We start from the raw sequence: 25,990 nt of genomic DNA on the forward strand, positions 1-25,990 counted from the left end.
GGACAACCACAACACCACAGTGGTGGAGATGAAGAAGAGGAGGAGGAGGAGGAGGAGGAGGAGGTTCCTGCCTGAAGATACTACCCCATACAAGCCAAAGGAGCACATTATCTGGGAGTTTTTTTCAATCCCAAAGGACCTCAAGAAAGTAAATGTGCCAAGGGTTACTTGTCTAATCTGTGGCACTGTACTTTCCAGGGGGAACCCTAACAAAAAGTACTCTTTTTGCAATAACACCATGATTCGCCACATGCAACGCCAGCACCCTAACAACTATGCTGCGGCAGAGGTCAGAGAACTGACCAGAAACCCTACCCAATCTTCTCCCAGCACTCAAAGAAAGCAACCCACTCCATCGGGTCCAGAAACAAGGGAGATGGTCCCAAACATACAAACCCAGTTTGGACAATACAAAATCGTTTGTACATTTTGTGGTAAAACAATTACCTATGGTGAGCAAAGCATTAAACTCATCAACCGTGCTGGTGACAACCACAATTGCCCAAAAAAACCTTCATTTTTTCCTGATTTTTTTTGCTCCAGTTGAGCCGTTTACAATTCCCTGTTTTTTGTTTGTCCCCATAAAAATAACAAAAAAATATAAAATTGTTCATAAAAGCCAAAAAAAGTACAAAATGTTAAAAATATATATATAAAACAACAAAAAGAAGAAAAAAAACAGTTCTTTTAAGAACTACCTGCAATTTATAAAAAAATGCTACTTTAAAAAAAAAAAAGTCATTCTTTATTCCTTTTGGTACGCTCCCCGGTGCGCTCCCCGGTGCGCGTACCGGGTGCTCCCCCCACGCAACTCGAAGAAAAAAAAATATTTTCTTTTGCCCCGCGGGGCCCTTTTATGGCCCCCACATCAAACCTAGGGAGTCAGGGGGGTCTATCCTGCCCCCTTTTGGTCATTTCCCCCTTTGTTTTTGCCACCTCTTGTGTTTCGATCCTACCGAGACACAAGATGGCGGCCGCTCCGGACTGTTTGGAATGTTGACAGACACCCGAGAGCCAATCAGCTTTCGGCTCGCGAACTCACGTAGCGCGCTGGTGCTTATAGATATATATATTTATTTTAACCTAAATTACTCAAAATCCACTGGAGCACATTTCTTGAGACATAGCAAAGGCACATCGGGTTACCAGTCCCGTTCGGGCTAAGAGTCCAACCGCCCTATGGAAATTAACATGGGGAAAACACGGTTTGGGACCCCCCTTTTATCTCCGCCCCCGCTTGACGAATCCCCCCCAAATTTTCAGGGAAGGAGCGGAGCGCCGCGAGGCAAATTTCATGAGAATTTCAGGCAGATTCCTCAACCGGTGCCAAAGTTATTTCCAATAGAATGTTGCGAATTCCCTATACAAAATAATCCTAACTATAACTACCTACTGGCAACTACCAGTAGGTAATATATAGGTAGATATAGGTATACTATATCTAAATAAGGGGTGCTTACACCACCTTACCCGGGCTGCAAGTGCAGACCTGTGGTGCCATTTTGGAAGGCTTCCCAGGGGTGGCATAATACATGCTTCAGCCCCTGGTAGGCTACTGGGGTACCTATGCCCTTGGTACCTAAGGTACCATATACTAGGGACTTACAAGGGTAACCCAGTAACCAATCTGGAGTGTACCTAATGTACAGGTAACCAATCTAGAGAGAGAACAGCTAGGCCGTGGTCCTGATTAGCAGGGCCACAGCTAGACTAAAGTCGAAAAACCAGTGAAACACTTCAAAAAGTGGGGCTAACCATAGGAAGCACCGACTATCTTAAAATCGCCGCAACGCAGAGTCGTCATGTGCGCCGAACAGATGGGCGCCATCACAAGGCATATCCATCAGGGGGGTTTGAACAGCAGCTGAAAACCCAGAAGTACGCAACCAAGCACACCAACATAGTGCTACTGAGTAGGCCATAGGCCGACCGGCAGTCAGTGATATCCATAATAGAGAAAATGATTAGTGTAGCTGCTTGTTGCACAAGTTACTACTTGTGTAACGATATATCTGTAAGAGACATTAGTTAGTGATAGATTCCTTACCTTAGAATATCCCCAGGCGTCAGACTGGATCCGGAAATGTTTGCGTAGCAGTACCCTTGCGCGTCGGTAGGCGTCGTCTGCGGCTCCGCGTCCGTCGTGGATGCCGTGATGATGTCGTCGGAGTACTTAGATGCCGCCTCCGCGTGCTGACGTCAGTTCTTAGATACAGTTTTTCCGCGCCAGAAACGCAGAGCTATGCTAAAAACCAACACTGGTGCCTTGAAACTAGGGCCCTGAAAGGGGATGACCTTAACCTTAGATATCGGTTCGCAGAATGGGGAGGATGGGTGGGTCGGTAAGGAATCTATCACTAACTAATGTCTCTTACAGATATATCGTTACACAAGTAGTAACTTGTGCATCTGAAAGAGACACGTTAGTGATAGATTCCTTACCTTAGAATAGATAGCCCAACAATACCAACCCCGGTGGTGGGTCTGCGAACCAATAATCACACCAGAAAGTCCTGGATGACGGAACAGCCAAAGAAGCCTTCCCTCCGGACTTGGCTGTCCAGGCAATAGTGTCTTGCAAACGTGTGCAGCGAGGCCCACGTAGCAGCCTGGCAAAGGTCCTGCAAGGGCACTCCTCAGCCCAAGGCAGTTGTAGTTGCTGTGGCCCGAGTGGAATGAGCCCTCAGCCCAACAGGGGGTTCCTTCTTAGCCAAGGAGTAACACGCCTGGATACACAAGATGATCCACCGCGAGATGGTCCGCTTGTGCACCGCTTTTCTCTTCTTAGCGCCCACGTAACCAACAAAGAGTTGGTCATCCACCTGGAACTGGCGTGTGCGATCCAGATAGAACGAGAGTGCACGTTTTGGGTCCAGACGGTGGAACCTCTCTTCCTCTCTTGAGGGATGCAGAGGCAGAAAGAAGGTGGGCAAGCTGATGGATTGCCCGATGTGGAAGACTGTGACTACCTTGGACAGGAAAGAGGGCCTTGTCCGCAACACAACCTTGTCCGGATGGACCGAAAGGAAAGGAGGTTTACAGGATAGAGCCTGGAGCTCATTCACTCTCCTGGCAGAGGTGATGGCTACCAGAAAGGCAGTCTTCAAAGTAAGAAGGCGGAGAGGACAGTTGTGAAGTGGCTCGAAGGGAGCGCACATCAGAAAAGTAAGAACCAAGTTCAAGTCCCACTGAGGCATCACAAAGGGCACAGGAGGGAATGTATGTGTGATGCCTTTCAAGAATCAATTAACAATAGGGGACTTGAACAAAGAAGGTTGATCAGGCAGCCTCAAAAAGGCTGAAAGAGCAGAAAGGTAGCCCTTGATAGTGCCCAGAGCAGAGCCCTGCTGGGCAAGAGAAAGAAGAAAGAGAAGAACCTCAGAAAGAGGGGCAGAGAGAGGATCCACAGCCTTTGCTGTGCACCATGCCACAAATCTGTTCCACCTGCAGGCGTATACCGACTTTGTGGAGGGACGCCTGGCTGCCAGACTGATGTTACAGACTTCAGGAGGCAAGTCAAATGGCCTCAACTGTCGCCGCTCAATGTCCAAGCATCGAGGTGGAGACTGGACCGGTTCGGGTGGAGGACCGTCCCCTGCTGCTGCGACAGAAGGTCCTCCTGAAGAGGCAGGCGAACGGGGGATCGACTGACATACTGAGTAGCTTGGGATACCAGTACCTTCGTGCCCAGTCCGGAGCCACAAGGATGACTTGTGACCGGTCGTGCCCGATCTTCTTCAGCACTCTGGGCTGAAGTGGTATAGGCGGAAAGGCGTACAACAGAATGCAACTCCACTTGCAACGAAAAGCGTCTCCGAGCGAGTGCCGCCTTGGAAATTCCAACGCGCAGAACTGATGACATTGCGCGTTCTCTTCGGTGGCGAACAGATCTAACCAAGGCTCTCCCCACTGCAGAAAGAGACCTTGCGCCACGTCCGAGTTCAGACGCCATTCGTGATCCATCATGCACCGGCGGCTGAGTTCGTCCACCCTGGCGTTCAGAGAACCTGCCAGGTTTTGAACCACCAGTGTTCCAGCCATTGCCAGAGGCGCAGAGCCTCCTGGCAGAGGGTCCACGACCCCACCCCGCCCTGCCCTGTTTGTTGCAGTACCACATGGCGGTGGTGTTGGCCGTGAACACCTGCACTACACTCCCTCGGACAGAGGGGAGGAATGCCTTCAGTGCTAGACGAATCGCCTGCAGCTCCAAAAGGTTGATATGGAGCCGGGACTCCGACGGAGACCAGAGGCATCTGATCTCCGCCTCTCCGTTGTGGCCTCCCCAGCCCTGGAGGGACGCGTCCGTCACAACTACGTGCTCCGGTTGGAGAAGGGAGAGGGATCTGCCGCTGACCCAATCGCGGTCCGTGAGCCACCACTGCAGCTGTCTTGCAGTGCCCTCCGAGATCAGGACATGGTCGGACAGGTTGCCCTGATGCTGGGCCCACTGAAACTTCAGGTCCCACTGCAGAGCCCGCATCCGCCAACGGGCGTGATGCACCAGAAGGATGCAGGAAGCCATCAGCCCCAGAAGCTGCACTGTCAACCTGACCAAAACTCGGGATAAGGGCTGAAAGATTGGAATCAGAGCCTGTATATCCCGAACCCGCTGTTCGGGTGGGTAAACCCGAAACTGCGCCGAGTCGAGAACTGCTCCGATGAAAAGGAGCTTCTGAGAGGGACACAGGTGTGACTTCGGCACATTGATGGAGAACCCCAGCTGGTGCAAGAGGTCTGCCGTCGTCTGGAGGTGGCTGACGACTGTCTGGGGTGAGCCCGCCTTCAACAACCAGTCGTCGAGGTAGGGCCATTGACGTTCCTTAGGTCCAAGATAGGGCGTAGGCCCCCTTTGCCCTTCTTGGGTACCAGAAAGTAGTGGGAGTAGCAACCACAACCTACTTCTGGCCCAGGAACGCGCTCGATGGCCCCCTTGGCCAAGAGGGCCGAAAATTCCTCCTGCAGAAGCTGCAAATGATCCCCCGATACGCGGTGGTGTTCCGGTGGCATGGCTTGAGGGGTCGTCTCGAAGGGGACGGAGTAGCCCCTTCGGACGATCTGCAGCACCCACCTGTCCGAAGTGACAGTGCGCCAGTGAGAGTGGTGATGGCGAACCCTGCCCCCCACTAGCGTCACATGGGCCAAAAAGCACGGACTAGGAGGGTTTTGAGGCGGATGCTGTGGGGGAGGGTGTGGACTGGCCTCACCGTTGTCCCCGACCACCTCCACGGCGATTTCCACAGCCGCCACCGCGCTGGATGTTAGTCTGCGGCGTGTGGCTGGCAGCACGTGTGGGGGTGGCCCTTCCTTGGCCACGAAAGGAGCGAAAGGCACCCGTTTGCTGGCGCGGGCCGAGAGGCCCAAGGACTTGGCCGTAGCCCTGGAGTCCTTAAAGCGCTCAAGCGCATGGTCTGCCTTGTCGCCAAAAAGGCGACAGCCATCAAACGGCATGTCCATCAGTGTGTTTTGGACATCGGCTGAAAAGTTGGCGGACCTCAACCAGGCGTGGCGTCTAACCGCCACCGTCGTTGCCATCGCTCTACCTAGTGAGTCGGTGGTATCCAGCCCACACCGGATAGAATATTTGGCTGCATCCCCGCCCTCCACAAGGGCTTGGCCGTGTTTGGCCCGTACCTCCAACGGACACTCTGGCAGCACTTCCGCAACCGTATCCCACAGAGAGTGGGTGTAGCGGCCCAAGAGGCATGCGGTGTTGGAAGACCGCAGTCCCAGACTAAGGGAGGAGAAGATCTTTTTACCGTACTGCTCGTACCTCTTATTTTCCCTGTCCGGCGGAGCCAACGGGAATGCGGTCTGGGAATTGGATGCCTGGATGACCAGGCTCTCAGGGGTAGGGTGGGTGGACAGGAAACATGGGTCGCCCGAGGCCGGGCGGTGGCGTCTGGCCACGTTCCTATCTACGGGCGAACCCGTAGCGGGCCTGGACCAAGTGCCCAAAAGAACGTCGGTCAAGGCAGCAGAGGCTCGGCCGAGCTTGACTGCGGTTTAAGGACCTCAGTAAGGAGGTTGGTCCTCACGGCCGCGACTGGGAGCTCAAGGCCCAAGGCCTTGGCTGCCCTCATCAACACCACATGTAGGTTGCCCCCTCGTCCGAAGCCACGGTAGGAGGTGAGACAAAACCAGTGTCTTGTGAGGTGTCCAGACCACTGGCATCCCCAAGTCCACCTGTCCAGTCCTCTTGAGACTGACACTCTCTGGTCAGAGGGTCCTCAGACCCCTCCCAATAATCCTCATCACCCATCTCCTGATAATCAGAGTTGTCAATTGATGGGGCGGGTTCATTGAAGTAAAACTCCCCAAGTACCGTCGAGAGCGGCGCCGCTCCGACGCCGGAACCGGGTCGAGGGAGGCATCGGGGACGGCGCCGCCCGAGGACGGCGCCGGAGGTGACACCTGACGGACTGACGCCGGGGGGGTCGTAAGGTCCACCGGCGACGACCCAGATTCCGAAGCGGATCCTGCGGCGCCGGGCCTGAAGGCACCGGCGGCCGAAGCACCCAACGGCGTCGGGCCGAAGCCCCCAACCCGCTAGGGGCCCCAGACGGGTCCGCTGGGCCCGAAGGCGCCGCGGAACCCGTCGGGGAAGAGAGGTTCCTCATGGCCATGAGGAAGTGCTCGATCTCCCCCGGCGTTGCGTCTTGCCCAGGGACCGGAGGGTGTGGAGCGGCCGCGTCGCCCGCGACTCTGACGGAGCTGCATGGGCGGTGTCACACGAACCCCCGGCCATGTCTCTTCGACTTCTTGTGCTTACCTGACGACGACTTCGACCCGGAGGAGTGATGCTGACTCTCGGAGCTGTGATGGCTCTGACCCCGCGACCTGTCCTTCGACCTCCTGTGGGACCTGGACCTCTCACGGCACGGGCCGACTGCCGGAGTTCGATTCGCTTGCGGGACCGCTCCCGCCTAACTTTCGAAGTAAGGGCCCGGCAGTCGAGGCAGGCCTGGTCGTCGTGGTCGACGCCAAGAGGGTGGAGACACCGACTGTGAGGGTCCGTGACCGACATCATTCGGTCGCAATCCTCACAGGGCTTGAAACCAGGCATCCCTAGGCACCGTCCGGAGTCGCAAGACTCAAGAAAAGATGATCAAAAGAGATCAAAAAGACTAGTCAAAAAGTGACTAAAGTACTGCTTTTTCCAGATCTGCGCTTGCTGGCGCGGAAAAAAGAAGAACTGACGTCAGCACGCTGAGGCGGCGTCTAAGTACTCCGACGACGCCTACCGACGCGCAAGGATACTGCTACACAAAAATTTCCGGATCCAGTCTGACGCCTGGGGATATTCTAATGTAAGGAATCTATCACTAACGTGTCTCTTTCAGATAAGGCGAGCACAAATGCGCTGCTACGCAGGCGAGACCTAAAAACTGTGATGAGTATCTCCAGGGGCCGGACGGGGTCTGAGAAATAGAGCAATCCACCGTGGTCCGTGTACTGGGTGTAACCTAAGCCCCCAACAAAATGTCAAATAGAGCCTCACTTTAAAGAAGCACAAGCTCTACCCCTGACTGGCCTTGTGAGAGGAGGCCGAGTAAGGGATTGGTCATTATTTCCACACAGGGAAGGGTCATATCCAAAACGACAGAAACCGGTCTGAGCATATCTGCCATGGGGGGGCTTGTCTACGAAGCCATACTAGGAGGGGAGAGGAGGCAGAGGCTAGGGAAGACTCCAAGCTACTAGCTCCACCCAATTCAATCAACCAACTAGTCTCTATAGGAGGGTAGGCCATGTCAGAGATGGGTTTGTGAAACTCCAAATCCTCTCCGTCACCTCAATAATTGGGTTCCTCGGAAGGAAAAACCTGAGGGGGTCTGTAGAGAGCTTGAGAAAGGTCTACCAGCGCCGCAACTGACGCAGTCCGGCGACGTCTTGGCGTCAGAGAGGGGAAGATCATCTACTCACTCCACCAAGAAACGGTGGGATTTTATACTAATTAACTGTAATTGTAGCCACATACGTGTCTCTCTTTCCCCTTTGTGTCCAGCACCCCTGCCCCTCTCCAATAGTTTTGTATACTGCTGCATTTCTAAGCCTTTTTGTTCACTTCTGTACATTTTTGTAAACCTTGTAAAGCGCTCTGATACCTTCACAGTTCAAGTTTGCGCTCTATAAAACACTAAAATAAATAAATAAATAAGTAGGGGGGTGAAGTCGTCGGCTGACCAGAACAAGGCACCGAATGTGGTAACACCGAAAGCCTGCACACTGGCGTTCAAATGGATTTGCAATCCGAAAGCTGAACTGAAGCAGAGGGCGAACCCGCCAGCATTGACACAGTCACAGCTGTGTGCACCTCCTTGGGGCCCGAGGGTGCCCGAAGGTGAAGACCCAAAAATACTATGAAGAGAATTGTAATGGTCTCTCATCTGGGTCAGAGTTGCCCCATTTCCAGGGTAGGTTGGGAGGTGCAGGGTAGATTTGAGCACCTAGTCCTTAACCAAAGATCGGAACAGGCTTTATGTGCAGAAATCGGAGAATTGCAGTGCCTTCGACTAAGGACGTCGATGGAGAGTGACGTCCACAGGGACAGCTCCTGGATTGGGCCTGCAGACAGTCCGTGGAGAGCAGTGGGGACCGATGCCGACGGGAAGTCTTGGAAGAATGTCACTATCTATGCTGCTAGGAGCTTCATTCGACGTTTCCTCAGCACCTTTGGGCAAAGTTGGCAACAGGGGCCTCACTCTGAGCCATGTTGCTCCCTCAATCACATCACATTCAAACAGAGAGAGGGTCTGTGGCAGACATTTGCCATCCATAGAACACACAAGGCTTGTACCCGAGGACATGAAAAGTTGTTTAAAGGCACATTGTTCCGTTCAGTGAAAGCATCAAGTAGGCCAAAAAAACGGCCTGAGGAACCACTTATCGGATAAGCGTTGTAAGTGTAGAAAAGAAGAAACTAGCATAAGCAGTGGGCCCATATGGGGCTCCATAGACATCACATCTGCAGGACGATGTCGCTCACTGCCCTCTATGTAGCGCTGAGGTACTGCTGTAAAAAATCTGCAGATCCGGTCTGGTGCCTGGAGAGAATTCTAGAATAAGGAATCTGCGACTAGATGTCTCTACCCGATGTGTAACTACAAAGTGGGACTGTGGGGAACCCACAGCCAAGGTAGTGCACAGCTAATGGACAATAATGTCTCTACGAATTTTTTTGATAAACTTTAAACCCAATTAAACGAAAAATGCTCGAGGCAAAGGTTTTTTATGTACGTGTTTCAATTGCCAAATCATCATTTGTCAAAAAAACATAGATACATGATTATAAACATTATATGCATGCTAATAAACATGTGTGCCTGTCCACAGATATTCAATTTTGCAAACAATTAAATAACATGAGCAATACATTTATATATGTGAAAAATAACGTTATTGGCTTCAAAAAGTTCCAAAGTCCCAATGCATTTCGGGTTCGAGGTACTGAACCCTTTGTCAGGGGAATACAATTCTGTCAATTGAGGTCATGTCTCGGGTCCAGAGAACTTGGGGATAATGAGTAACTACTCGCACCAACTGTGGTGAACTACTTTTTACTCGTCCATCTACATGCATTACATGTACCAGAGTGCTAAGGGGCGACCCGGAGGAGAGGCTAGTGGTGTGCGATCCATCTTGGTTGTACTTAAACGGCTCCCGTGAGCCCTGAGCTGATGAGCTCTTGGAGACGCACCTGCGCGCCGGAGAGGCATCAGGGCCTGTGACGGTTACTTGGCGGCCTTCTCATCCACCCCAAACACTGCTCTGCTGACGAGGGAAACTGTCCCGAAACCCGGGCCATGTCTCGGGTCCAGAGAACTTGGGGATAATGAGTAACTACTCGCACCAACTGTGGTGAACTACTTTTTACTCGTCCATCTACATGCACTACATGTACCAGAGTGCTAAGGGGCGACCCGGAGGAGAGGCTAGTGGTGTGCGATCCATCTTGGTTGTACTTAAACGGCTCCCGTGAGCCCTGAGCTGGCGAGCTCTTGGAGACGCACCTGCGCGCCGGAGAGGCATCAGGGCCTGTGACGATTACTTGGCGGCCTTCTCATCCACCCCAAACTCTGCTCTGCTGACGAGGGAAACTGTCCCGAAACCCGGGCCATGTCTCGGGTCCAGAGAACTTGGGGATAATGAGTAACTACTCACACCAACTGTGGTGAACTACTTTTTACTCGTCCATCTACATGCACTACATGTACCAGAGTGCTAAGGGGCGACCCGGAGGAGAGGCTAGTGGTGTGCGATCCATCTTGGTTGTACCTAAACGGCTCCCGTGAGCCCTGAGCTGACGAGCTCTTGGAGACGCACCTGCGCGCCGGAGAGGCATCAGGGCTTGTGATGGTTACTTGGCGGCCTTCTCATCCACCCCAAACACTGCTCTGCTGACGAGGGAAACTGTCCCGAAACCCGGGCCATGTCTCGGGTCCAGAGAACTTGGGGATAATGAGTAACTAGTCGCACCAAATGTGGTGAACGACTTTTTTACTCGTCCATCTACATGCACTACATGTACCAGAGTGCTAAGGGGCGACCCGGAGGAGAGGCTAGTGGTGTGCGATCCATCTTGATTGTACTTAAACGGCTCCCGTGAGCCCTGAGCTGACGAGCTCTTGAAGATGTACCTGCGCGCCGGAGAGGCATCAGGGCCTGTGACGGTTACTTGGCGGCCTTCTCATCCACCCCAAACACTGCTCTGCTGACGAGGGAAACTGTCCCGAAACCCGGGCCATGTCTCGGGTCCAGAGAACTTGGGGATAATGAGTAACTACTCGCACCAACTGTGGTGAACTACTTTTTACTCGTCCATCTACATGCACTACATGTACCAGAGTGCTAAGGGGCGACCCGGAGGAGAGACTAGTGGTGTGCGATCCATCTTGGTTGTACTTAAACGGCTCCCGTGAGCCCTGAGCTGGCGAGCTCTTGGAGGCGCACCTGCGCGCCGGAGAGGCATCAGGGCCTGTGACGGTTACTTGGCGGCCTTCTCATCCACCCCAAACACTGCTCTGCTGACGAGGGAAACTGTCCCGAAACCCGGGCCATGTCTCGGGTCCAGAGAACTTGGGGATAATGAGTAACTACTCACACCAACTGTGGTGAACTACTTTTTACTCATCCATCTACATGCACTACATGTACCAGAGTGCTAAGGGGCGACCCGGAGGAGAGGCTAGTGGTGTGGGATCCATCTTGGTTGTATCTTCTCAATTTTGTTCCAAATCCACAGTAATCTATGACACAACAAAAACGCAGTCAATCTACTGCATTGAAAATTTAGGATTTGCACTCAAAGCTAGAGTGGGTGCCCATTAAAGAAAGGGAAAGTGATGGTATATTTATGTAAAAGAAGGTTATTTGAACTATTTAAAGTCACCCCAGCGTGTAAAGATTATGCATAGTGTGTATCCCATCGCCCATAGTAGCTTTAAAATGTGATGGAGACAACATGTAATTAGCTTGCCTTGTGAAATTCACTCCGAGTGTGGGATCTTAAATGCAGAATGGCCTCGCTACTATGCACCTGATGGTCTGAATGATAAAAGACCAGCAATTTAGGTGAAGTCAGTAACGTCTTAAACGAAAACGAGAAGCGTCAAAAACGACCGCTCTCACCTTAACCACGAAGTTTCTACATCCGTCAATGCTCGGGACGTAGGACAGATTGAACGATGCACGGGACGTTGTAAACACAAACGCATTGTCAGGTTCTGAGCTCGCCGTTGGGAATTGAGTTAAAGTACCATAAGAGTACTCTATTCTATATTGTTTACATACCCGGTAAGAGTAAAGGTGTAGGAGAGTAGGGTCTGCAATCCTATGATCACCCAGATTTTTTGCTTTTTTGTTTCACTGGTTTACGACTTTCTCTGGCTGTGGGCCTGCCAATCAGACCCACAGCCTGGCTGTTCTCTCGCTAAATTGACATGTGTACCTTAGGTGCATTACCAATTGGAACTGGGCCACCTTGTCAGACCCTGTAACTCAGGGCATCGGTGTACCCAGGGCCTACCAGGGGCTGAAGCATGTACTATGCCACCCCTGGATGGCCATCTAAATCTGACACAACTGGCTGCACGACAGCTGGGGCAAGGTGGCGTACTCGCCCTTTGCTTTAGATATAGTATACCTATATCTAACCCTAAAATGGACACCCGAATTCCTATCAGTCACTCCTATGGCAGGCCTTAACAATCCTGAAGGCAGAGTGCGTGGAATCGTGTGAATTGGCGCTCTGGCATGAGCTGAGCCCGGTTGCAGCTTGCGGAACCAAGACCCAATGGCTGTTCCATGATAACGCGTACCATATCGCTAACTCCGGTATCGCGTTATCAAGACATGTCGAGTAAGGTGTCATACGAATCGGGATCCTGACCCCTCACCAATGCTGGCGACGGGGTTAGCATTCCACCCTTCTAGAGGGACACGACATGTACGTAACTGTGAACCCCGGTTAAAGTTAACTGAAGCCTCAGCTCCACAAAATGGATGCTGCCACCACAGACACGAGTCTGACCTCCTTCTGCTGGGAGTCCTTCCAGCGAGGAGAGCTTGGACAAAGGGTTTCCTGTCTGGGGCGGTGCTCGCACCATCCCAGACAGGGTTTTGTGTATCCTGGGTGGGCAGGGCTTTACAGGAAGGTGACTGCGGAGTGGCACCCTGGTGCTCACTACGCATCTGCCGGCTAGAACCAGTTCCGGGGGCACCCCAGATCCTGACCTGGGGAAAGTCCGGCATGGGAGAGGGGTGTAACCACCCCCCTTCCCGGTCCCACCCCTAGGGCAGGACCTAGACGCGTACCCACCCCTTTCTTTAGGATAAAGGCAGGAGCGGGGACCCTTCCAAATTAGATCATCTTTGAATCAAGAACTACTTTCTACGAAAGGAACTCTCGACTTCTTCTCAAGATTTCTCCCTTATGACTAAGGAGTAGTCAACCTGCATCCGCAGGCACCATCTAAGAACTCTGCGGTTTGCTGCACGTCCTTCCTCAGGAATCCGACTGCCCAGCTCGACGAGAACCGGCTTCCCTGGCACCTCTGACCTCTACCCACATCGTCAGCTCAGCTGAGATCCGTGGGTGCGACGAGACCTCAAGGGACCGGCCATCATCAGAACCTGCACAGTTTCTAAACCAGCACGACCACCGAGGGATCCTCTGGTGAGTGCTCTGGGGTCCGAGAAGCCCCGACCCTGAGCAGCTCCAGCACCGAAGTGCAGCCTCCCAGCATCTCCACGATCTGCGTGGGGCCCTTCTGCTCTTTGCTGCTCATCACGCTGTCTGGTTACTAGCCCGCTGGCTTGTGGCCTTCTCGACGACGCCCGACAACAACGCTGCTGGTCTGGTTGCTCCAGACTGGCCTTTGCTCCCTTCTGAAAGAGGAGCACCCCGGACCCTCCTGGTCCACTCAAGACGCCATTTTAGGTCCACCACGTGACCCTGAATTTGCCAAGGCTTGTTGCCCCAATCCTGGGCCCAGCGACGCCAACAGCATCAATCTTCGTGGGACAGCCCGCACCTCCATCCTGGTCGCCGACAACGCCTCCTGGTCCGTGAGACTGCAGAGCCTAGCGTCGCCCACTCACCTAGTCGGGGTGACGATCATCCGGTGCCCTCCTGGTACCCTCTGACTACTGGCTAGTAGTTCCGAACTTGGTCCCCTCTGCTTTCAGGTGTCATCCATCTCTGATCCAGGCTTGGATCTCTACGAACTATCTCCACTGGTCGCCGGCCAGCAACTCCTTCCTTCCGGCTCCTGGTTCGTCAGCGAGGATTCCCGACGTCTGTAAAGACTTATGCAGCCGCAGCCCCTGGGCTAGGTAACTTCGGCATTTCGGTGCCCGCATAGCCTCATTATCTAAGGGTCCCGAGTCACTGTCGCTTCCGACTTACCTTATCGGGTTCGCCCGAGAACACTAAACTTTCCGTGCCCTCGGGCATTTGTGTAGATTGTGCACTTGAAGTATTTTCCTAAGAGTTTTGTTGTGTGCTTAGTACCCTGTCCTCATAAAGAGTACAGGGCTGTTGTGACTTAAAATAAATACACTGTTTATTTTCATAACACTTGTGTGGTGTCCTTTCACTTGGTGTTCAAGGGGTATATGTGATGGTATAACAGCTGGCTTAACACGCCCTCTAGAGTTTAGCCCGAAGACTGCTCATATCCACGCTACTAGGATAGCTGGTCTAAGGTTGACTTACAACCAATCACCATAAGGGTTGTTTGGACTGATGCATAGTGATCACTAGAATAGTGAGCACTGCATATCAGGCCAACTTCTCACATTGGTGAGCAGCGGTTGGGATTTGAGCTTGCTGTTGTTTTACCACACGTATCCTAAGAATATCTTGTGAAAGATCACATAAGTACTTCAGGTACATATAACTTAGCTTAGAATACTCTGAGTTCTACTGAACCAGCTGTTGTAGCTCCTCAAGGCTTAGCACAGCTTGGCTGCAACTCTTAGCAAGGGATCAGTAGGCAAACATATAGTGTAGGTAGGTGCATCACTTACACCACACTAGAATCAGCATGTCAGACAAAGGAGGAAACTGAGTCTCCCCTTGTGTCAGTGGACCCTCCACAGGTCACTTCCAGATATGCTGCTCTTAGCTTCCAGGAGATGAGACAAGTGTGTACCTCCAGGAAACTAAAACAGGGGTCTAACCCCACAATTCCTTTTCTGATTGGTCTCTTAGAGACTTATGATGCTAGGAGGGCTGGTAACACAGAACCTTCTCATCCAGATGAGAACATGCCACCCCTTGAGGGAACCTCAGGTGACCCTGACCTTATCCATCTCTCTGCAGAAGGTGAAGAGGAGGATGAAGATCTGGAGCCATCTGAGGACGAGGCAGACAAAGGTCCAGTAGTAGTTAGCCAGCTAACTAGGGACAACTTAAGCCGGCACGAGAATGGTACTAGGAGACCCCTGGGGCCCCTCTCAGGCCAGCTTAACATTGGGAATGGACGAGTTAGGTCTCTGTCGAGAGGCTCTAATAGATCCGTTCGAACCAATGGCTCTAGAGGCTCTTCTCAAAGAGGGATGACATCCCCTCAGAGGAGAGTGTACGAAGCTAAAGTGCGGGAAGTCAATCTGAGGATTGAAAGGGAAGAACTTGCCCTGGCCAAAGAGAGACTCGCCTTTGCTAGAGAGCAAGAATTGAGTGGGGAAAACCCCCACTGGTGGCAGCATTCCCCCAAGGGAAAACAGGAGTTTAGACACTAGACACCTGAGTAAGATAGTGCCCCCCTTTAAGCAAGGGGATGATATCCACAAATGGATTACTGCTTTGGAGAGGGCCTGCACTGTACAGTGCGTCCCCCAAAGTCAGTGGGCAGCTATCTTGTGGCTCTCCTTTGAAGGTAAAGGTAGAGATAAGCTCCTCACTACTAGAGCTGAGGACGCTAACGATTACCAGGTCCTGAAAAACACACTGATTGATGGGTTCGGCCTAACCACTGAGCAGTACAGGTTGCTGTTCAGGGATACCCAGAAAACTCAGTCTCAGGACTGGTCTGATTTTGTCGATTGTGCCACTAAGGCTTTGGAGGGCTGGTTGCTGGGCAGTAAGGTTACTGATTACACAGGATTGTATAATTTGATCATGCGAGAACAGATTTTAAACAATTGTCAGAACCAGTTGCATCAGCACCTTGTCGACTCGGATCTGACCTCTCCCCAAGAATTGGGAAAGAAGGCAGACAGATGGGTCAGAACAAGGGTTAAGCAAAACCAGGGCCAGAACCAGGGTGGTCAGAAGAAAGCAGACCAGAAGGGTAAAGATTCTAAGGGTGAACAAAATGACCAGAAGTCTTCGACAGGTCCCCAACAACCCAAAGGGGGGCGGGGGGGGTCAGGCTTCCCAGAAAAAGAAGAATCAAGAAGGCCAATCGAAAAGGTGGTGCCAATACTGTAAAAGTAAAACTCACTGGTTTAGTGAGTGCACCAAGAAAGGAGGGCAGACTCCTGCTACTGCAGCCCCTAAGGCACCTGTGCCCCCTAGTACAGCCAGCAGTAGTAGTGCACCTCCCAAGGGACTAGTTGGGTTAACCTTGGGTTCTGAGGGGTGTGACAACTTAGTTGGCACACTCACTCAGGCTGTCCTTGTCTGTATAGGGGATGTGGATATGTCCCCTGATGTCAGTCCCAATACTTTGGGCAAATACCGACAGACGCCTTTAATACATGGAAGAATGGCTCAGGCCTATAGGGACACTTGTGCCAGTGTCACCATGGTGACGCCTAACTTTGTGGACCCTGGACAGATCATGCCAGGTACAGATTTCCTGGTGACCAATGCCAGCAACGTCACTACCAGTCATAGTATGGCGATTGTTGCTTTCTCATGGGGAGGGGTAAATGGCCAGAAAAAGGTTGTTGTTAGTTCAGACCTCCCAGTGGATTGTTTGTTGGGCAATGATTTGGAGTCATCACAATGGTCAGAAGTGGAGCGGAGGACTCACATGGAGATGTTAGGCTTGCCAGCACATGTGCTTGCTGTGACCAGGTCACAGGTCAGACGATGCTCCACTGAACCGGTGCTGGATCCTGGAACAATGGACCAGACACCTCCCAAGAAGAAGAGCAGTAGGGTTAAGGCAGCGCCTTCCCCCTTGCCCCAGGTCGAGGATCAAGTCTCAGAGGAGGCTGACCTCCAGGAATTGCAGGAAACTGAACCTAAAGAACTCGAACTTGATCAAGTTGAGTTTCTGGGCTCAGGGGGACCCTCACGAGAAGACCTGGGGAAGGACCAGTTAGACTGCCCTTCCCTTGAACCCCTCAGACAGCAGGCTGCTGCTGAGGCTGCTGGGAACGCCACAGGTACCCACAAGGTATACTGGGAGGATGGACTCCTGTACACTGAGGCAAGAGACCCCAAGCCTGGCATGACCAGGAGGCTGGTTATCCCCTTGTCTCAGCGTGGTTTCCTTCTTACCTTGGCCCACGAGATTCCCTTAGCAGGACACTTAGGCCAGACGAAGACGTGGGACAGGCTTGTCTCACACTTTCACTGGCCTCACATGAACGAGGATACCAAGGAGTTTTGTCGCTCCTGTGTCACTTGCCAAGCCAGTGGTAAGTCAGGTGGCACAACAAAGGCCCCCCTTATACCAATGCCTGTGGTGGGGGTGCCCTTTGAAAGAGTGGGGATTGACATTGTCGGTCCAATGGAACCCCAGACAGCATCAGGGCACAAGTTTATACTGGTGGTAGTGGATCATGCCACCAGGTATCCTGAAGCTATTCCCCTTAGGACCACTACAGCACCTGTTGTGGCAAGAGCCCTAGTTGGAGTGTTCTCCAGAGTGGGCTTCCCTAAGGAGGTTGTCTCCGACAGAGGTGCAAACTTCATGTCGAGCTACTTGACTGCTATGTGGAAGGAATGTGGTGTCAACTACAAGTTCACTACACCCTATCATCCACAATGCAATGGGCTTGTTGAAAGGTTCAACAGGACCCTAAAAGGGATGATTCATGGACTACCTGAAAAGCTCCGGCGTAGATGGGATGTCCTGATTACCTGCCTTTTATTCGCTTATAGAGAAGTCCCACAGAAGGGGGTTGGCTACAGCCCTTTTGAACTTTTGTACGGGCATCCTGTAAGAGGACCCCTGTGTTTGGTGAAGGAAGGATGGGAGAGACCTCTCAAAAAGCCTGCAACCAACATAGTGGACTATGTGCTTGGTCTCCGCTCTCGGATGGCTGAGTACATGGAAAAGGCATCTGAAAACCTTAAGGCCAGCCAAGAACTCCAAAAAGCTTGGCATGACCAAAAGGCTGTCCTGACTGTTTACCAGCGTGGACAGAAGGTGTGGGTGTTGGAGCCAGTGGCCCCAGCAGCACTCAAAGACAAATGGTCTGGGCCCCACACGATTCTTGAGCAAAAGGGAGAGGTCACCTACCTGGTGGACCTTGGCACTCCCCGGAGCCCCCACAGGGTGCTCCATGTTAACCGGCTCAAAGCATATGTCGACAGGAAGGACATGAGCTTGCTCATGGCCATAGATGAGGGACAGGAGGAAGAGAGTGACCCTCTCCCAGACCTGCTCACTCAGAATCCTGATGATGGATCAGTGGACGGTGTTGTCTTTTGTGGCAGCCTCTCTGAACATCAACAGAAGGATTGTAAACAGGTTCTTCAATCCTTCCGGCATATGTTCTCTCTAACACCCAGTCAGACCAATTGGTGTACCCATGAGGTTGACACTGGTGACAGCTGAGATCCGTGGGTGCGACGAGACCTCGAGGGACCGGCCATCATCAGAACCTGCACGGTTTCTAAACCAGCACGACCACCGAGGGATCCTCTGGTGAGTGCTCTGGGGTCCGAGAAGCCCCAACCCTGAGCGGCTCCAGCACCGAAGTGCAGCCTCCCAGCATCTCCACGATCTGCGTGGGGCCCTTCTGCTCTTTGCTGCTCATCACGTTGTCTGGTTACTAGCCCGCTGGCTTGTGGCCTTCTCGACGACGCCCGACAACAACGCTGCTGGTCTGGTTGCTGCAGACTGGCCTTTGCCTCCTTCTGAAAGAGGAGCACCCCGGACCCTCCTGGTCCACTCAAGACGCCATTTTAGGTACACCACGTGGCCCTGAATTTGCCAAGGCTTGTTGCCCCAATCCTGGGCCCAGCGACGCCGACAGCATCAATCTTCGTGGGACAGCTCACACCTCCATCCTGGTCGCCGACAACGCCTCCTGGTCCGTGAGACTGCAGAGCCTAGCGTCGCCCACTCACCTAGTCGAGGTGACGATCATCCGGTGCCCTCCTGTGTGGTAAATAAAATTACCTGGACTATTTTTCTATACATTAAATGACAATAAAGGATAGCTCAATAAATGAGAGGCAGAGTCCGTGGTATCTGAGTCATACGGGCTTTAATTAAGATTCTCGAGAACCGGGACATCGAGTTCCATCACCACTAAGGTTCAGGAAGGGACATTCAACATTTTATTAACATCACACATTATATATAGTAAAGCAGTATAATTGAAATGAATACAGTAGGCGTAACAAGTGAAAAGAGAACGATAAGAACACATGGGCGTAAAAGTAGGCGTGTAAGAGGGCGTACACGGAGGTGTGTACCGGAAACGTCACAGAAGTGTCATAGGTGGGTGGATGCATAGTGAAATTCTGCAGGGTCAGCAGAAACCTTTGGCATGGGTGCTTGCGCAACTGAGCATGACGTGGTATAGACGTGTAACTGGGGAAACTGGGGGGCTTGACTTTTAGCACTAGTAGAGGAGTCTGGTGTCTGGGATGTCAGAATGACCTGTACCTATAACATATCTGGTATCTTATGTTTGGAGGATGTATTGTCTGAAGTAAAAGGTCTCTCGGGCAGAGGCCGTTCAATACTGAATGCTAGTGCGTGCATACGTGTCTTGGTGCAATGCGCGGGGCCATGGGCCTACCATGGTAACGGGTTCTGTAAATCACTTGCAAGGAGGACAGGAAGGCCGGGCCCTTTGCTCTGCAGCCGGAAATATGTTTACCTATTTCACTAGACTGGAATGTGTTTTCGAGGAGGCTGAGCAGATTACTGTAGGCAAAATACTGTCTTGGCAGGCAGGCCAGGCCGAGCCGGGCACCGCTTCGCTGGGCAGGAAGTAAGAGAGGTCAGGGATGCATACCTAAACTGCAGCTTTCAGAGACAGAAGAGACTCGGAGCCTCAATTAAGGGCCTGGCTCGACTGAGCCAGAAAACGTGGAAAACGTGTGCTTCGCGTTATTTAAAAGTGCACCATGTAAAGACGTTGGCACCATAGGCCTAGAAGCCAAATTAACGTGGTTTTCATGGAGGACTGAATAACTGACATGTTAACGTTGGACGCAAATGCATATGCGTCTTCGTGGCATGCACGGGAAAGGAATTACATGACATACATGGAACATGGGTGCATGGATAGGGTGCGAGTGGGGGACACATTGATTATCTAAAAATTTCTATTTCCTCATTCCCTCCTTGGCCCCTACTACACCCTTTAGGATATGTCTATTTTCATGAGACTATCTATCTGTTCGTATAGCATCATTTGTTCATCTTTTTTCATTCGGGAACGGGAACGTGCACTTGGACGGGGAATACAAGCTGTGGCGCACAAGCCGCAAATCGCTGGCCCACATTGCAGACAGAGACAACAACTGAATACTATGAGCAGTATTATTCCTAGGAATGACAATACTTTCCATCCCCAGGCGGATATCACACTCCAGAGCCAACCGGACCAAGTCCAGGTGCCAGGATTCTGGTGTATCAGGTGAGCTATCTCATGGAGCCTTGTTATTGCTTTATATACTGATGGCGCGTTATTAGGAATGAAAATACAACAACTGGATCCGATCACTCTACAAGCCCCGCCCCTATCGGCCAGGATGACGTCAAGGACAAGGCGGTTTTGAAGAACAACAAGTCTCATAGCAGACTGCTCTTCGGTCAGGTTACCTAAAGCAGAAGTAGTCTCATTCACTACTGCTTCCAAAGTTCTGGTTAATTTGCGTATCAGTTTACTGTTTTGGACAGGACCTACAAAGAAAAAGAATCCTTTATTGAAATCTGTATATTGCTCCCATGTTGTTTCAGTCTGGTCGACAATCGGGGTCTTGATCTCCCTTCTATGTCTTACATGCACAAGATATAGATTTCGATGATTATCAGGTGGGGCTAGGAAAACAGGTGGCAATAGGAACGCGATATAACACGTTCCATCCCAATCCAATGGCAGACGTACATAAGCCGTCTGACCACATATAAAATAAGAATGGCGGGAAGCTTTGAAAGTGGACTTTCCTTTATCACTGAATTCGACCACAGTATTACAATCACTGTGTCCTAGATGTACTGAACTATTCTTTCTGACGCATAATTCGCCTTTCACTGGTAAAACTGTAATAAACGGCAAGTCCGAATTAGTCTCGGATTGAACGTTCAGAATCATGAGGTTAAGTGTAAAATTACCTAATCCATACACTTCATTTTCTAGATCGGTCCCTGTCCTTTGGGGAAGACCTTCCTTGTCTGGGAAACATGTTTTATTCGTAACTGTATTAAGGTTCCCCCATATCCAATTGCCTTGGGAAACTGTGGACTTACTGTCTAGGGAGGACATTAAAGTAAACCATGCTCCACACGAACCATTATGTGTAAACGGATAAGGAAAGAGGGGCAGAGCTCCCTTGTATTTCTGATAGGGAGGGAGTCGGCCACATACCCAGCAATTTGTGGCATTGCTGGTCTGGTGAGAATGGTGTAACATACGGATAAAAGTATTGTTGCGCATTGCTAATCGATAGGACAGCTCGTGAGGGGGCAGGTCACTGAAAGTGTGCTCTACAGTATCATTAGAGGAAATATGTACATGAGAACCAAGAGGAAAGAAAACATGTAGCATTAAACTTATGCATATGATCGTAAGACTCAGAAGAAACATAAAAATTAAAGTAATGACGCATCTGCTGTGCAGGTTTTTGCAATATTTTTCTCTCTTTTCGGTTCGCCTATCTCTCTGACTACTTGGGTCTATCTTATACATGTCAGAAACCTGTCTAACCGCTTCACCCGAGGGGGACTTAAACAATTAAACGCTGTCTGACTTACTAGACCTCAACTTGGCTCGGTACTCCTATTGTGGAGTTTTCTCTAACAGGGGGAGTTTAGAGTCTGTAGCGGGGCAGGCCTTGGGAAAAGTCTTTGGACACAGTCCATGAAATCTTTTAATGCGGCTGGAGTGGAGCCACCCTTTTCTGCCTTCGATCTTCACAGCGGTCCTCGTGGTCATCAACACCAGTTTTGGTTACTTCCACCTGGGCTCCAGAGGGCTTGATCGGTCAAAGTTGCGGACCAACACCAGGTCTCCGGGAACAATTTCATGCGGTTTCACCTGGGTGTTGTCCGGGAAGGCAGCTGCGACCTGTGAACGACAAGATAGTAGTGCAGACATCAAGGAAGCCAGGTAATCTGTCAGCATGTTACTATCAACATCAGTTATTTTACGAGGCATAGGCGTACCCCACATATTTGGGGGACGGCCGAAGACTACTTCATACGGGGACAGTCCGGTTCTGGAATGGGCTACCATACGCATGTAAAAGAGGGCAACCGGCAAGGCTACCATCCAATCTACTCCTTTTTCTGCACAGACCTTCGCTAACCGTGTTTTCAGGGTTTGATTATGTCTCTCAACGAGACCGGCGGCTTCGGGGTGTCGTACGCAGTGGAATTTCCACTGGTATCCTAACAGGAGTGATACCTGTTTCATGAGCTCGGACGAGAATGGCTGTCCATTATCAGAGTACACGACACGGGGCAAGCCGTATCGCGGGAAGAATTCACGGATCAACTGTTTGGCAGTGGTTACAGCAGTGTAATCTGGGACTGGGTATGCTTCTGTCCATCGGGAAAGGGCACATACAACTACGAGGACATACTTGAATCAGGTTCTGAACCTGGGATGGTGCAGTGAGCTAAAAAACGGTGTTGGATCTAGCCCTGATCTCTTGACTGGGTGAGAGTATTCTGTTTAATTCAGAGACTCTGTCCCTCACCACCCCTTGTTGTAAATATTTTTGTCCACCCTAAGCGTGGAAGGGTATACTCAGATGTGAGTCCCTTGCTCATTGCACCATCAGGATTCAAGCAAGCCGGGCCGAAGAGGCTGAAATGCCAGAAACCGGTCCCCGGTAGCTTGTTTCCTTCCCAGTGTAAGAATTGGCTTTTGTAGTTTGGTTTGCCCTGTTCCCATCATGCACTGGGACAGGAACAGACTAATTTGCATACAGCCAGGTTCTGAAACTGGGATGGTGCAGTGAGCTAAAAAACGGTGTTGGATCTAGCCCTGATCTCTTGACTGGGTGAGAGTATTCTGTTTAATTCAGAGACTCTGTCCCTCACCACCCCTTGTTGTAAATATTTTTGTCCACCCTAAGCGTGGAAGGGTATACTCAGATGTGAGTCCCTTGCTCATTGCACCATCAGGATTCAAGCAAGCCGGGCCGAAGAGGCTGAAATGCCAGAAACCGGTCCCCGGTAGCTTGTTTCCTTCCCAGTGTAAGAATTGGCTTTTGTAGTTTGGTTTGCCCTGTTCCCATCATGCACTGGGACAGGAACAGACTAATTTGCATACAGCCAGGTTCTGAAACTGGGATGGTGCAGTGAGCTAAAAAACGGTGTTGGATCTAGCCCTGATCTCTTGACTGGGTGAGAGTATTCTGTTTAATTCAGAGACTCTGTCCCTCACCACCCCTTGTTGTAAATATTTTTGTCCACCCTAAGCGTGGAAGGGTATACTCAGATGTGAGTCCCTTGCTCATTGCACCATCAGGATTCAAGCAAGCCGGGCCGAAGAGGCTGAAATGCCAGAAACCGGTCCCCGGTAGCTTGTTTCCTTCCCAGTGTAAGAATTGGCTTTTGTAGTTTGGTTTGCCCTGTTCCCATCATGCACTGGGACAGGAACAGACTAATTTGCATACAGCCAGGTTCTGAAACTGGGATGGTGCAGTGAGCTAAAAAACGGTGTTGGATCTAGCCCTGATCTCTTGACTGGGTGAGAGTATTCTGTTTAATTCAGAGACTCTGTCCCTCACCACCCCTTGTTGTAAATACTTGAATCCTCGGCATCTGTCCATCTGGATATAATCCATCTGGAGGACTTCAAAAGGATGGTCAGGAGGATGAAATCCACCTTGTTCCACAGGAATACCTTTGCCTGGATTGAACTGACAACAGATCATGCAGGTACGCACTTTCTGTTTTGCTGCTGCACGTAAATGCTTGTTGAACCAAAGATTCTGAATGCTGTCTAACATGGCTTTCTCTCCTAAGTGTGCTGGACTATGTGCTGTATTAATGATAACTTGAACCATAGAGTCGGGGAGAAACCATGTGGCTCTTCCCTTCGTCATCCATCCCTGATCTGTCTGGATCCCTCCTTGTTCAGTCCATTTCTTGATTTCATCTGGGGTTGCATGTGTCTGTATGTTGAGTACATCTAGTGTGGGATCCTTAACTGTCATGCAATGTGTCAGTGGAGTTACTTCAGTCTTTGTCGTGTCAGTCGGAATGTCTGTTTGAGTCTGAGCTGTGAGTTTAGCTGTTCGATCTGCCAGGTCGTTACCCTGGGAAATAGTGTCGGTGACTTTAGTATGTGCTTTGCACTTCATGATGGCTATGGCTGTAGGCAAATGTATTGCTTCTAACAGGGCTTGAATGAGGGGACCGTGTTGTATCTTGGCGCCGTGAGAAGTTAAAAAACCTCTTTCTTGCCAGAGAACGCCGAAGTCGTGAACGACTCCGAATGCGTACTGTGAATCTGTGTATATATTTACTTTCAAGTTCTTGGCTCGTATACAGGCTTGGGTCAGAGCGATGAGCTCTGCTGCTTGAGCAGACAGTGTATCAATACAATGTGTTTCTATGACTTCAGTTTCAGTGGTCACTGCATATGCGGCCACTAACTCTCCTGTACTTGTTCTCATACATGAACCATCCACGTAAAGTGTCAGGTCTGGGTCGGGCAATGCAATGTCTGTCAAGTCTTGTCTGGGCTTTGTCACGGTATTAATGACTTCCACGCAGTCATGTGGTGCTGGATCTGCTGTAATCGAGGGTAACAGTGTAGCAGGGTTGCGTATGTTGCAACGTCTGATTTCTATGTGTGGTTGGAACAGTGTCAGTTCATAACCTGTCAGTCGTGCTATGGTCAAGTGCTGAGTCTGGGTTCGGTTTAGGAGAACTTCCACGGAGTGTGGAACTTGTACTGTCATTGGATGTCCTAACACTATTGAGTCGCTTTGTCTGATAGCTAGAGCTGTTGCTGCAACTGATTTTAGGCACGCAGGCAGAGCCTGGGCTACTGGATCCAATGTACTAGAAAAATAAGCTCAAGGCTTGTGTTTCCCTGCTTGATCCTGTGTGAGTACAGATAATGCTGTGCCATCGCGTTCAGTGACAAAAAGTGTAAAAGGTTTGCTGTAACATGGTGTCGCTAAAACAGGTGCTTGACATAGAGCTTTCTTCAGTTCATCAAAAGCTTGTGTATGTTCCTGAGTCCAAGGGAGGACAGTCGAAGTCGCTGCCTCCTGTGTTGTCAACTGTATGAGTGGCTTGGCTAGATATGCGTATTGAGGAATCCATTGTCTGCAGTACGAAGTGAGGCCAATGAAGGCCCGTACTTCCTTTTGTGTCTTGGGTTGTGGCAGATGTGCAATTAACTGGATACGATCAGTTGTCAACTGTCTACCCCTCTTGGACAGCAAGTGTCCAAGGTATACCACTTGCTGGGCACAGAATTGTAGCTTTGAAGGGGACACTTTATGCCCCTTTTCGGCCAGAAAATACAAGACTGTCAGTGATGCGCGTTCGCAGTCACGTTCGGTCCGTGCTGTAATTAACAGATCGTCAACATATTGGAGTAGGGCAGTGTCAGTAGGCATGTGAATACAGTCTAGTTGTCGTTTCAGTGCTTGGCTGTAAATACTAGGACTCTCTGTGAACCTTTGAGGTGCACGTGCAAATTTGAAGCTTCGGCCATTTAAACAGAATCCGAAGAGATACTGGCTTTCCGGATGAATGGGGACACTAAAGAAGGCGTTCTTGAGCACACCCCACCTCCATGGGCTCTTCCTCCTTCTCTTTCTTTTTACAGCAGTACTTGGCAATATGTCCCCACTCGCCGCATTCATAACACTGAGGACTTGTAAAGACCGGTGGTTCGGGCTTCAAAGGTCTAGGTTTTATAGGAGGAGGCTCGCTTTGAGGTTTGTATGGTTTTTTCTCAGGTTTCGTAAGGTTTTTGTTAACAACAGGTTTTTCGGATTCTCGGAAGACAGGCCTGGTTTGGGCTCTTGCATAGGAATTAGCCATTTCAATGGCGTGCTCTAGAGTCAACCCTGCGTGCTGTCGGAGCCACCGTTGTGTGCCATAGGGCAATGCTTCAAGAAATTGTTCCAAATAAATCTTATTCATTACATTAT

This window comes from Lissotriton vulgaris, chromosome 3_1 (assembly GCF_964263255.1).
Source record: "Lissotriton vulgaris chromosome 3_1, aLisVul1.2, whole genome shotgun sequence".
Classification (NCBI taxonomy): Eukaryota; Metazoa; Chordata; class Amphibia; order Caudata; family Salamandridae; genus Lissotriton; species Lissotriton vulgaris.